At 47.1% G+C, this 11,706-nt stretch overlaps 1 protein-coding gene across 12 annotated transcripts in view; it reads right to left on the reverse strand.

Annotated features, from left to right (window-relative positions):
- NLGN4X (neuroligin 4 X-linked) overlaps positions 1-11,250 on the reverse strand; it is a 363,400-nt gene extending 352,150 nt beyond the window's left edge. For 5 of the 12 annotated variants that reach the window (XM_053580978.1, XM_053580970.1, XM_053580976.1 and 2 more), the window contains exon 1: positions 10,718-11,248. The gene's annotated coding sequence lies outside the window, so the exon portion shown is untranslated. Of the gene's footprint in view, positions 1-8,450; positions 8,805-9,047; positions 9,155-9,478; positions 9,536-9,819; positions 9,836-10,122; positions 10,181-10,717 lie in introns of those variants that run through there. The other 7 variants (XM_053580981.1, XM_053580974.1, XM_053580973.1 and 4 more) reach the window with 7 other exon arrangements.
- Positions 11,251-11,706: the final 456 nt, after the last annotated feature.

Below are 11,706 nucleotides of genomic sequence, written 5' to 3' on the forward strand. Positions count from 1 at the left end.
AGCATTTTAATTCACTTAGGTGGTAGCCAGAACCCTCTGTGGTAACGGGCAAGCGTAAATTCCAATGCAAGATGACTTGCTTCGCGTCGTGTTTTTTGTCGTTATTTTCAGAAGCTCTTGTCTAATTCCCAGCGTCTCTGATCTCTCTTAGTTCTAAGTGATTGTCTATAATGGGATCTAAGCTGTTACATTGCTTTCCACAGCCTCAGCTTGGCATGTGAGTGCATTTGCAAAAAGGTCCACATGGAAAAGGCTGCTTCCCGTAGCAGGTGGAGAGAGCTTGCTAAATGAACACTAGCACAGCGCAGAACTACCCTCAAAAGCATTCCCCACGTTGGGCAGCCTTCTTACTTCCCCCAAAGATAATAGCTAACCCCAGATATTCCAATCACACAAACATCTCCACCTCTTTGGTAGTGAACTCTACTCACCTCCTCTGTGGAACTTAAAAGGCAATAGCATATCATCGCCATATGATAATTACAAAATGAACCCAAGTCCTAATACTTGGGCTATGTGGCTCTGACAATTTTGCCTGTGACTGCTTAATAAAGATTTGTGAATGCTCAATCAGGCTGTTATTTTCTTTAACATCTGACAGGGGACGTGACAGATTAAACATCCACGCACAGTCATGCACACAAAAGGGAAATTTGGGAAAAAAATGATTTGCTGTTCAACAGAAGAGCCTGGTTCAATTGTAATTACCTGTGTCCACTTCCCCTGCCCCGTTTTTCCCCATGGCTACCAAGAAGGGTAAAATGAAATTAGCTTGTGGTTAACAGAGGGAAGTTAAACAATATACCCCACTTCTCAATTCTTAACAAATGTTGAATAAATGAATGAAATTGAAAAAGAAATACCAACACGTTCTTCCTCCAATAATGTGTCAATTTAAACACCTTCAAGTAAGTTCCTACTGTTAGCTATTTCTTCTTCTGTGTGTCCATAAACCAGAAGTATTCTCCACATTTAAAACTCATTATAAAGATCGTTTATATTACAGCAGAACATTCACAGTGGACCACCTCTCTACAATGACCGCCTCCTTACATTGACCTAAATTTTCATAGACTGGACATGCCCCACATAAAACTGTGAGTAACAGGAGGGCTGGTTCCTATGTCGACCACCTCCATATTTTCACCAATTTGTAACAGTCCCTTGGGTGATCAACCCACAGAGGTTCTACTGTGTACTTTTTGAGGGTGTATGGCCAGGTGTCTAATTCACCTCTGCGTTACCAGCACTGATTTTGCTTCGTGGTCTGAATCTGTCATACGGTAGAGACTCAATGAAAGTGATAAACAGAAGAACAAAAAAGACCAAGCTGTTGCTGGAGAAAGAAGACGTTTTCCAGAAAAGAATCAATACATTTTTGACACTGAATTTCCTTGTTGCCAGTGCTAGGAAGCCACATGCCTGATACTTCCAGGTTGATTCTTCACCTTGAACAGGGGCAAAGAAATGATTTAGCCAAGGAAATCATTGGGGGAAGTGAGTATGGGAGGACGGTCACCACTACCACCTCCCACGCTCACAGAGGACAGGGCTGATTTGGAGCGAGCCCCTCCCTACTTCAGACTAGAGTTCTCAGCCTTGTGGCCCTGGAGGCAGGTGCTGCCCCAAATCAGTCACTGCGGTTGCAGGCAGCAACACCAGGTACCTGCTGCAGAGTAACTTTTCATGACTAGCTCTTCACCTTGACTTGACTGTGAACTTGGACTTTCTGTGGACCATCAAAAGTGGCTACTGTGGCTACCAGCTTGGAAATCTGGACATCTCCACAAATAACAGTGTGTTTGGGGAGCTGCATGTTAAAACCACACACACACACACACACACAGTGCCAAAAAATGTACACGCATTTTAAGAAAGGAAAAAACTGTATCAAAATTGTAATACTCAATATATACTGATAGCATTTATTATTTTGTCTACAGCACCCTATATCTCTTGTAATTCCAGAAGTCAACTTGACTTAAGTATTACAATTTTCATACAGTTTTTTTCCTTTTAAAAATTGTACAGACTTTTTTTGGCACTCTCTGTATATGGGTTTGAATGCTGCATATACACACACATACATTACACATTTCTATGAGTTTTATTATATGGATTATATATAATTGTATAATATAGAATAGTTATATAATGCATTATATTTAAATGAATTGTTTCAATATATAATAGATTATAAATATGTACAATTCATTTTCATTATACATTTATATGAGTTATTATGTATGCTATACATTTATGTATAATTATACACAAATGATACTTCGTGTATAATTTAAATGAATTAGATTTTCTATATATAGACTTGCAATGAGTTTTGAAACATCTAGTTTATATGAGGGTTTTCATCATCAATATATAAACTTCCTACAAATACAAGTACACCTATATGAGTGTACACATTAAATATGATTATGTACAAAGAAATATATTTTTACATATGAACCTAGATGATGGTTTTCATTAATTATATAAATTATATATAAAACTTATATAAACACACATGAATTAATAACATAATACACTTATATATTGAAATTTAAGCATATAATCTGCATATTCACTTACATACCCTGTGTAGTGATACAGTTTACAACATGAAGGCTCTGCAGATAGAATTTGGAAGTACTTTACAGGAGGGATGTCTCTTGGTTACACATGTGGCTATTACTGACCAGAGACCATTTCTCCCTGCACACAGGCAGACGGACAGATGCTTAGAAGCCTACATTTGTTAGCAACTGTGTCGTGTACAAAACGCAATGGTGGGGGACAGCCCAGGTGGGAAATCCTGGAGCATCCCCTCACTTCTGCAGTTGTCACTTATCCCCTGAGGCACATCAGGGCCTCCCAGTTCGTGCCATGGGGCTGTGTTAGTCCACTGTGAACTCAAAGGAAGTATTCTGAAATAGAGGGCTCCATGACCTCAATGGACTATTGTAAGTTTCTGAAGTTTCGAATTCAAACCTCCCCATGTTTACTGAAAGTGATGGGGTGGGGGTGTCCTGAAGCTATGCTGATCCAATGCCTCACTGGCCCAGTGACAAACCCTTGGGGGAAACAGTCTCAACAGAGCCCTTTGACCAACAGAAAAATGAAGTCGCCTACGGAAGTGGGTATTAGGGTTATGAGTTTAGCTTTTGTAAGAGTGGCCTCCTTGGATCCTTATCAGAGTCGCCAATTTCTCCACCCCAGGTGGCCTACACCGGTACACGGACAGACAGCACCCCATTTATTTGGGTGTTGTTCTAATGAACATCCTCACCTGGTTGAGTAGTGCACACACAGGTCCATCATAGATAACCCTCATTATCAATTGTTTTAAACATCATGTTTGGTGAATCATTGAGATAAAGAAAAGGGTGGAAAATTGCATTTTTCCTTCATGCATTTTTTTTTAATCTGTGTTGCAATGTCCGAGGAAAACATTTCCTGCAATAACTATTTTCCTAGCTAGGTTTGGGCATATGGACTCAGGTATGTATAATTCTTACTCACACATTCGATTCTTACCACGTGCTTTGGTGTTTATGAGTTTTCCCACCTATAACCCATTTATAGAGTCACACTCATTGTAAGTAGCAAAGAATTGAAAATATTAAAGGCATTCGATCTCGGTAGGTTTTCTTTTGCACACCCTATCCCCCGTATTTCTGAAACCATAGCTCGGTGCTCTAGACTGAGTAACCAGCTGGGTGGGACTGACCCTCCGGGAGATGCCTCACCTGTCCCATGGTTCAGAACCAAATAGTGGTGGTATTGACACATTAACCACGGTAAATAACACTTCACGGCAAACTTTATCACAGCCAGCAGCATAGAAACCACAGAGATATTTTCTGCACTTTGCTAAACCAAACAACCCACTTGGACCTCTTGGGTTTTTTTTTTTTTGCAGTTTTTGGTGAAGGCTGGGTTTGAACCAGCCACCTCCAGCATATGGGGCCAGGGCCCTACCCCTTTGAACTAAGGCGCCACCCACCACTTGGACTCTTTTTATCAGTGCTAATCATGATTTCAGTAATCTTGGAAAGGACCCAAAACCTTACCAAGTAATGCAATTTTAACCCCGTTTCTTCCCTTGTTAAGTTAAATGACCAGCTAAGTTTTCCACACTTGAAAAAAGTGTGTTTTACAGACTATGTGCCCCTCCCCCACTCAAAAACCACAAGCAAACAAACAAAAACAAAACCAGAAAATGAAGCTGGGTGAGGGGCTGGTGCGGGACTTCTGAGAAAGATGCCCAAGATATTCATAAAGTTTCCTCTGGAGATAATGAATTTCTCATCATTCAATCATGTATCAGTCTCCTGAAAGCAACACGAACCCCGGTATTAACATGGGGAACTAACAAAATCTCGTTGAAAACCAAAAACAGCACTCTATTACTTTAGCAAACCACTGTCCACTTATATAATGTACATTTTTAAATAAAACGAAATTCTGGGTCATTTCTCCACATTTCTTAAGAGCTGTGAAAGCACAGCTCACTTCATCAACATGAGCCAGCTATCCAGAAATAAAGATTTCTTTCCTTGAAATTTATTCTTCAACCAAAGAGACCCTAAGCGTCCATTCTATCTCATCTCCTTTCTAAAATTACAGATGATTATTCTTTTCCTCTCTGAAATAAGTTCAATGGCACCTCTTCTCTTTTTTGGGGGGTATGGTCTCACTATATATGTCTCCCTGGGTAGAGTGCTGTGGTGTCACAGCTCACAGCAACCTCCAACTCTTGGGCTTAAGCGATTCTCTTGCCTCAGCCTCCCAAGTACCAGGGACTACAGGTGCCCACCACAACACCCGGCTATTTTTTGTTGCAGGTGTCATTGTTGTTTAGCTGGCCCAGGCCAGGTTCGAACCCACCACCTTCTGTGTAGGTGGCTGGCACTGTAACTACTGTGCTACAGGCCCCAAGCCAACCTCTTCTTAATATATACACACACATATACATATACACATACTTATATACAGATACATGTATGTGTGTCTACACACACACACAGACAAACGCAGGAGAACTTCCATAGCTGACCACCGCCCTACACTGATCACCTCCTTCACTGGATCTAATTTTCATAGACCAGACATACATCACATAAGCGTCTCAGTGTGGCCGCCTACTTCCTTATGTTGACCACGTCCATGTGTTCACTAGTTTGCTACAGTCCCTTGGGTGGTCAACTGACAGAGGTCCTACTGCGCATGTGTTGTGTGCTAAGGCAAGGCCTGCTCTAGGTTCCATTTCTGGGAGGAGGTGGAGTGGGCTGGGCTTGTTCAATATGAAAAAGTCAGGGGGATGTCCACAGACAGGGTGCCGTATGCAACTCAGGCATGCCCCCCCACCCCCACGTGTGCGCGCGCGCACACACACACACACACACACAGAGACACACACCTGCCGCAGGTGAACTCCATGCTACACTCCTAAAGTTTGAAATCACAGGTCGAGGCAGATTGGCTTTTTTTTTCTTTCCCAGCTACCAACCTTCCAAACCTGTGCTGATTTTATGAGCCACTTATTTATCTATCTATTTTTGTTTAGCAACAGGTAACCACCTGCAGAGAGAAAGCCTTCTCACCTACACATTTATTCAATCTCTATAAACAACAAAATGCCAGATCTCTTTCTTTCCCTTCTTCCCTTCCCTCCTTTCCTCCCTCCCTCCTTCTTTCCTCTTCTTTCTTTCTTTGTGGTACTTGCCCCCCCCTCCCAAGAAAAATAGGGAAGGGTTTGCTACTCTCCCACACTGGAATCCACATTAAAAAGAACAGTGCAGGCTTTGAAAGGCCAAATGTAGGTTGTTTAGAGAAAAATGACAAAACTGGAAAATATTCATTGAGTGAATAGCGCTGCGGGGCACAGCCGATGACCTAATACTGGCTCAGCCACGTGGGCTCCAGTCTCCATTCTTACTTTTTCTCATTGACTAGGCTAACGCTGTTTCTTGGGTTTAAAACTCATAGCTGAGGCTTTTCAGAGATCAGCAGTGGCCGTACAGAGGGCACAGCCTGTCAGAAAATTCATTTATGCAATTAAGTAGAGGTGAAGTCTCTAAAAGATAGTTGTAGTATGCATCAAAAAGACACAGAAACGGGAGCACGGGATGTGACCTGAACCCGCCATTTCTTTCCCCCTCATTTGCAAGCGTACCACACACTGTTAAAAGGCAGAATTGAGTACAGAAAGAATAGGCGTTCTGGTTTCTATACAAATTGGTATAGAAAATACCATTCTGCATATACAGAATGCTGGCAGAGACACTTGACTTCCATATACTAAAACCAGCTCTGCAGACATCTGGAATTTAAGTATGTTTTAAACAGACAAACCTGTCTTCAGAGCGAGGGTATGAAAGGGGTGGAAATGTGTTTATACCATGGCTTCCTTTGAACACACAGTAATAGATTCAGTCAACAGGTTGTATTACTGATGACATTCAGGCTCATGACAAAAGTCTCAAGTGCGCAGAGCCAATTAAAACAAGGGTCATTCCCCCCCCATCACCCCCCAGCCCGTGAAGGTTTACTGTTTCTGAGAACCTTTATGCTGGAGTCCACAAATAAAAGCACAGCATTGTAAGCGTCTCGCTGCACATTCTGAACCCAGCAGCTGTGTGCAGTCAGTGAACCCTGCTCATCTGCCTGGAGAAAAGACCACCAGCTTTCCACAAATTACTACACCCAAAAATGAAATGACCAAGTTTAAAAATAAAGAAAAATCCATTCACTCACCACGGGTCTACTTTCTAGGCAACAAAAACAGAACAACAACAACAACAACAAAAATAAATCCATGAATTGTCTAATACATTCAAGTCTATTCCTAGGTAAATTTCATAAGATCCAGATACCTGTATTACGGTATCTTACATAGACATCAATCACTTTTCAACCATCTTTACAATTCTTAGCTTTGGATAAAAATCATCCAGGTTGCTGATTGTAGGGCCGACTGTAGATTTGACATTGCATTATTTTATCAAAAACACACGCACAAAAATGAAAGGAAATAATTTCTCCATCAAAGTAGAAGATATCAAAGCACCTTGAAAACTGTATCCAAGCACCGGCATTATTATGAAAATGTAATTAGCATTCTGGTTTCCAAAAATTAAAAAAAAAAAGAAAGAAAGAAAATCAAGCCTCTCCCTATGGAAGAGACTGTTTAAAAAGCCATATATATATATAAAAATAAAGAGAGAGGGAGAGAGAGATACATCGTATATTTCCTCCAGTTTTAGAACAGTGAATTTCTAATCTGAGAAAAGATGCAGAGGTCTTCACGAAATTCTTACTTTCACGACAAATAGAAATTCTGTTTTTTTTTTTTTATTGTATGGAAATGAGGGATTGATGTAACATTGGAACCTCCCCTCCCCACACACACACCATTGTGCTTCATCCAGACAGGAAAACCTGCTTTGAGGATTTAGAGGTTCCCTGCCAGCGTCTTCCCCACCACCAACCACAGGTACGAACTAACTCAGCGCTTGGCAAATCTGCCCCTACAAAAATGCACATTTCTGTATAATCTGATCCTTGCTCCTCCTCTGAGCTCTACCATCCTCTAGGAAACGCGCTCAGCCTGTCAGTCCAAAGCGCCTAGGTCCCTCGGCCGCCTGCCGGGCTTTGTTCCCCATCCAAGTCGGGGCTTCACATCCTGGGTGTTTGCTCTCCGGCTGCAGAACGTGTCCCGAGCGCCCACGACCCCTTAACCATGGAACTGGGTGCTGCCCGCAGAACGCCAGCAGGAGCTGGCAAATTCTGCTTTGTCAGGATAGCCAGGTCTCCCCAAACTTTTTCTTTCTTTCTTTTTGTTTTTTTGGTCCTTTTCTCTCTTCCTCCCCGAGCCTGGCACCACGTTAAAAGGGCTGATTTTGGAGACGCGAGCTCGCGCGCACACACCTCCCCCCTTTTCAAAAAAAAAAAAAAAAAAAAAACAGTTCAACGCCATGCGCTCGGATGCCGAAACCCGGTCAGCAATGGATCCCCGAAAAAAAGCAGACGTTGTGAGCACAGAGAAACGCATCACCAGCCCCCCTCCGCCAACTGACCAAATAGGAAAAAATAAAAATAAAATAAAATACAAATCAGAGGAAGAATCCATACTACCACCTGGTGGAATCTGCTCGCAAGAACAGCACCTGTTTCGTTCCAGAACCCCCCATGCAACCCTCACCCCGAATTTCTCAAGTTGGGTCCACACGAGACGTCGGGGTGCCGGGTGCCGGGTCCCGGCTCGCCCCACACTCGCCGGAGCGCTGGGTTCGGGCCCCGCTGCGCACACCCAGCGCTGCAGCCACCGCGCTCGCCGGGAGCAGACCCTGCAGCCGCCTCCTAGGAGAGCTCCCCCCCCATGCTGCCTCCTCTGCCACCCACTAGATAGTCGCACAGTGCCCGGAAAATAAATGAAAAGAGGCCCGCACCTGCCTTCCGAGACATTCAGAGGAAGGAGCCGGAGAATAGAAAACCCGCAACCAAAAAAAAAAAAAAAAGCAGCAGCAGCCCTCCTGGGGAAGGGGAGGGAAGAGGCAGAGGACGTCCTCGGGGTGCCCCTGGTCCTCCAGGCAGGATATCCGTTCTCAGGGTGGTCCGCCCGGGCCTTGGGGGTGCAGGGCTTGGCGTGACCCCCGCCTCCGCCCCCGCCGCTCCAGAAAGAAAGGGCTCTGTGTCTCGCGGCCGCCAGGCGCCGGAATGGTGCGCCCGGGCCCAGGGTGGCTGGGGGCACGGGGCCCCGATCCCCGGGCTCAAAGCCTCGGGACCAGCCCGAGTGACCCCAGCCGAAGGACTCTAGCCTACTGGTCCTTTCCGGGGCGCGAGAGCCCGATCAGGTTGGAGGGTGGGAAGGAGGAGGGAGGCGGCCGGAGACTGAACGATCGGAGTCCCTAGGGAAGGCGACCGGCCTCCTGGAAAACGGAAGGGAGACGGAACAGCCGGAGAGGAGGGCGCAGGCGGAGACCTGGGCCTCCCCTCCCACGGCTAGCCCTCCACCTCGGCATCAGTTGCAGCCCCGCGGCACTTACCTCCCTCCCCGCACCTCGCCCGCGCTCCCGCAAGTCCGGCCGCGCGCGTGCGGGCGCCTATGCCGCGGCCTTGGGGAGGAAGAGGGACTCAAGTTCCCCGGCTCTTTCCGCCGACTCCCAGCCCCTCGCCCACCCGCAGCTGTTTCCCCAGCAGCCGGCCGCGCGCTCTGGGGATCTTCGCCATCCGCGCAGCCCGCCGGAGTGGGAGGGGGCTCGGCCGAGCGGCGCGGGAATCCCGGGGACAGGCGGGATGAAATCGGCCCGGGACAGCAGAGAGCTTTAGGATGCGGCGTTGGGGAGGGGGAAGATGTTTGCAGTGTGGTTCAAGGCAAAGCGGGTGGTCCGCCCTTTGGAACGGACTCCCCAGGTCCCCCGCCCGGTCCTCGCCGGCTGGTGCACAGCACAGTGCGCCCTGCATGTCCTGCACCTACCCCCAAAAGGTGCGTTCTCACTGGGCACCGACTGGGGCTTCAGATCTCCTGAGACCCAGCTGGGGCGCCCCGCGTCTGTCCCCGCAGCTGCCAACTTTTCTGATCCTCCGGAAAAGCGGGCGGCTCAGGGCCGGTGCTCCGCGAGGCAGCTGCACGCCCCTGGGAAGGTCCAGGCCACACTCAAACGCTCGCCAAGAAGCAAAACCAGAAGCTTCTCCCATTCCGCAGCTTGCCTTCCCCCGTCACTCCCCACCGGCCCACACACACACGGAAAGGGGTGCCAGCTGCCCGCTATCCCGCTTTGCAGAAGCCGCGCCGAGCTACCGTAATTTCGTCCTCACCCCGGGTCTCCAGCGTGCCACGATCCTACCCCAGCAAAGCCAAGCCAGGTCTTAATCAGTCACGTGCGTTATTTGTGCATCACACAAGCCGTCATCTTATCCCAGGCAAGGAGATGAAGGAAGGGGGGGGGAGGAATCGCTTAAGGCAACCCTAGCCAAGCCCGTTACCCTTTTTCCTCTCTGGTTAACTCGCCCTCTCTCTCCAAGCCCCCCAAGAAAAAGTGCAAGCCCCCCAGGCGGTGGTAGCTGACAGTTTTCTTAGGGAAGAAGGATAAGCGAAAAGAAAAGCCTGGGTTTGCTCACAGTTTGCAGAAGTCCTTTGCCTTAACCGTCTCCAGCTACGGTTTGCAAGGACCCGGCGCTTCGCCGCTCGCTTCTCTGACTGTACTGCAGATACGTACTCCCTTCCCCTCCTCTCTCCGCCACACTCTCCTCTTTATTTGTATGGAAGGCAGCGCTACTTTGTAAACACATCACACACGGCCCCAGAGCCTTTCCAATTAAACAGCTGATCGCAGCAAAACGCTTGCAAACCACGGAGGTTCCCATCATCATCATTATTATTATTTTTGAAGTGCACCTTGGAAAAAAGCAAATCAAATGTTTCTACGGAGCGAGGTTCGTGTCCCTCGCACACGACATATATGTTCACGTGTGTTCAACTCCCACTCCCACCTACGAAATGGAGCAGGACAGCTGGGGGAAAGTCAGGTCCAAATTTTCCAAAAATGAAAGAAAAAAAGAAACGCATGTCAGATGAATCGGAAGCTCAGACGTCTGCAGTGAAGCTTCACAGCCTTTGCTGGAGAGCGACGGTGACTCAAAATGTTTAAATGGCTTTAAAATAAAAAATGGGACCGAGATCAAGCTAGAGACGCATCTTAAAACTGCACCTTACCTCATCAGCGAAAAGGTTGCATCGGCGGTAACACTTCTTTTTACACATCCAGATTTTTCTAGGGAACCCGAAGCGGGGCTCTGATTCAGGAGGACGTATTTAGCCCAGGCTAGATTTGCTCATCCGAAGGAATGTGAGGGCCCCCGACATCGCCGTGTGGAGAAAATTCGTTGCTTTTGTCGTCAATGGTCTGTGGCCGGGAAGAAAACACATCACAGCCGAAGAGGAAGGGCCGAGAGCCAGGGCTAAATGAGAGCTCTCTGCTGCGAGCAAGAGACGGCAGAGAGACCGGTCCGCCAGAAAAAGAGAGATTCAAGAGCCGGGTCCTGCTGTCTCCGGCGCTGTCCCTCTGCTATTGGGCCAGATTGAATGAAATTCACATAGCCGGCAGCCAATGGGTCTCCCGAGTCGGCCCCATCACTACAGAAACCGCAGCTCTGGCTACAGACTGAGGCCAAGAGCCTCTAATCCCGCTGCAAACCGGCTGTAACAGAGACCTCCCCGGGACCGGGGAGGTAGACCAGGTGGGCGCATGACGCGTCGCCACCGCGCCAAGAGCGCACAGGAAACCTCCCCCCTTGGCTTTTCTGGACTTTGCAGGTACCCTGTACCCAGAGCGCATCGAACACGCTGCGCTATTGGCAAACATCCTTAACTGTTTAGGGTCACCATCCCCAGCAGTCCAGGTGGGTGGGTATTGGGATTCTATCTGGAAGCGCTGCTGTCCAGAACAAAATAAGGACTTCCGTTCTTTTTATATTTTTGGTAAGGGCAGCCAAATTGGGAGGAGGCGGATCTGTAAAGACAGGACCTCTCCTGTGCTCAGGTGATGGGTGGTTCTGATTTTTAAAAAAATTGGACATGCGCCTGGCACGTGGTTTATTTTTAAATGCTCCCCCCCACCCTTTGTGAGTCTAGCAGTTTCTTTTTTCTTAACACCCAGGCTCAAGTTGGGTGATAATGACCCTGTTTATAAAGTCGTCTTTAAA

Source organism: Nycticebus coucang, chromosome X (assembly GCF_027406575.1).
Source record: "Nycticebus coucang isolate mNycCou1 chromosome X, mNycCou1.pri, whole genome shotgun sequence".
NCBI lineage: Eukaryota > Metazoa > Chordata > Mammalia > Primates > Lorisidae > Nycticebus > Nycticebus coucang.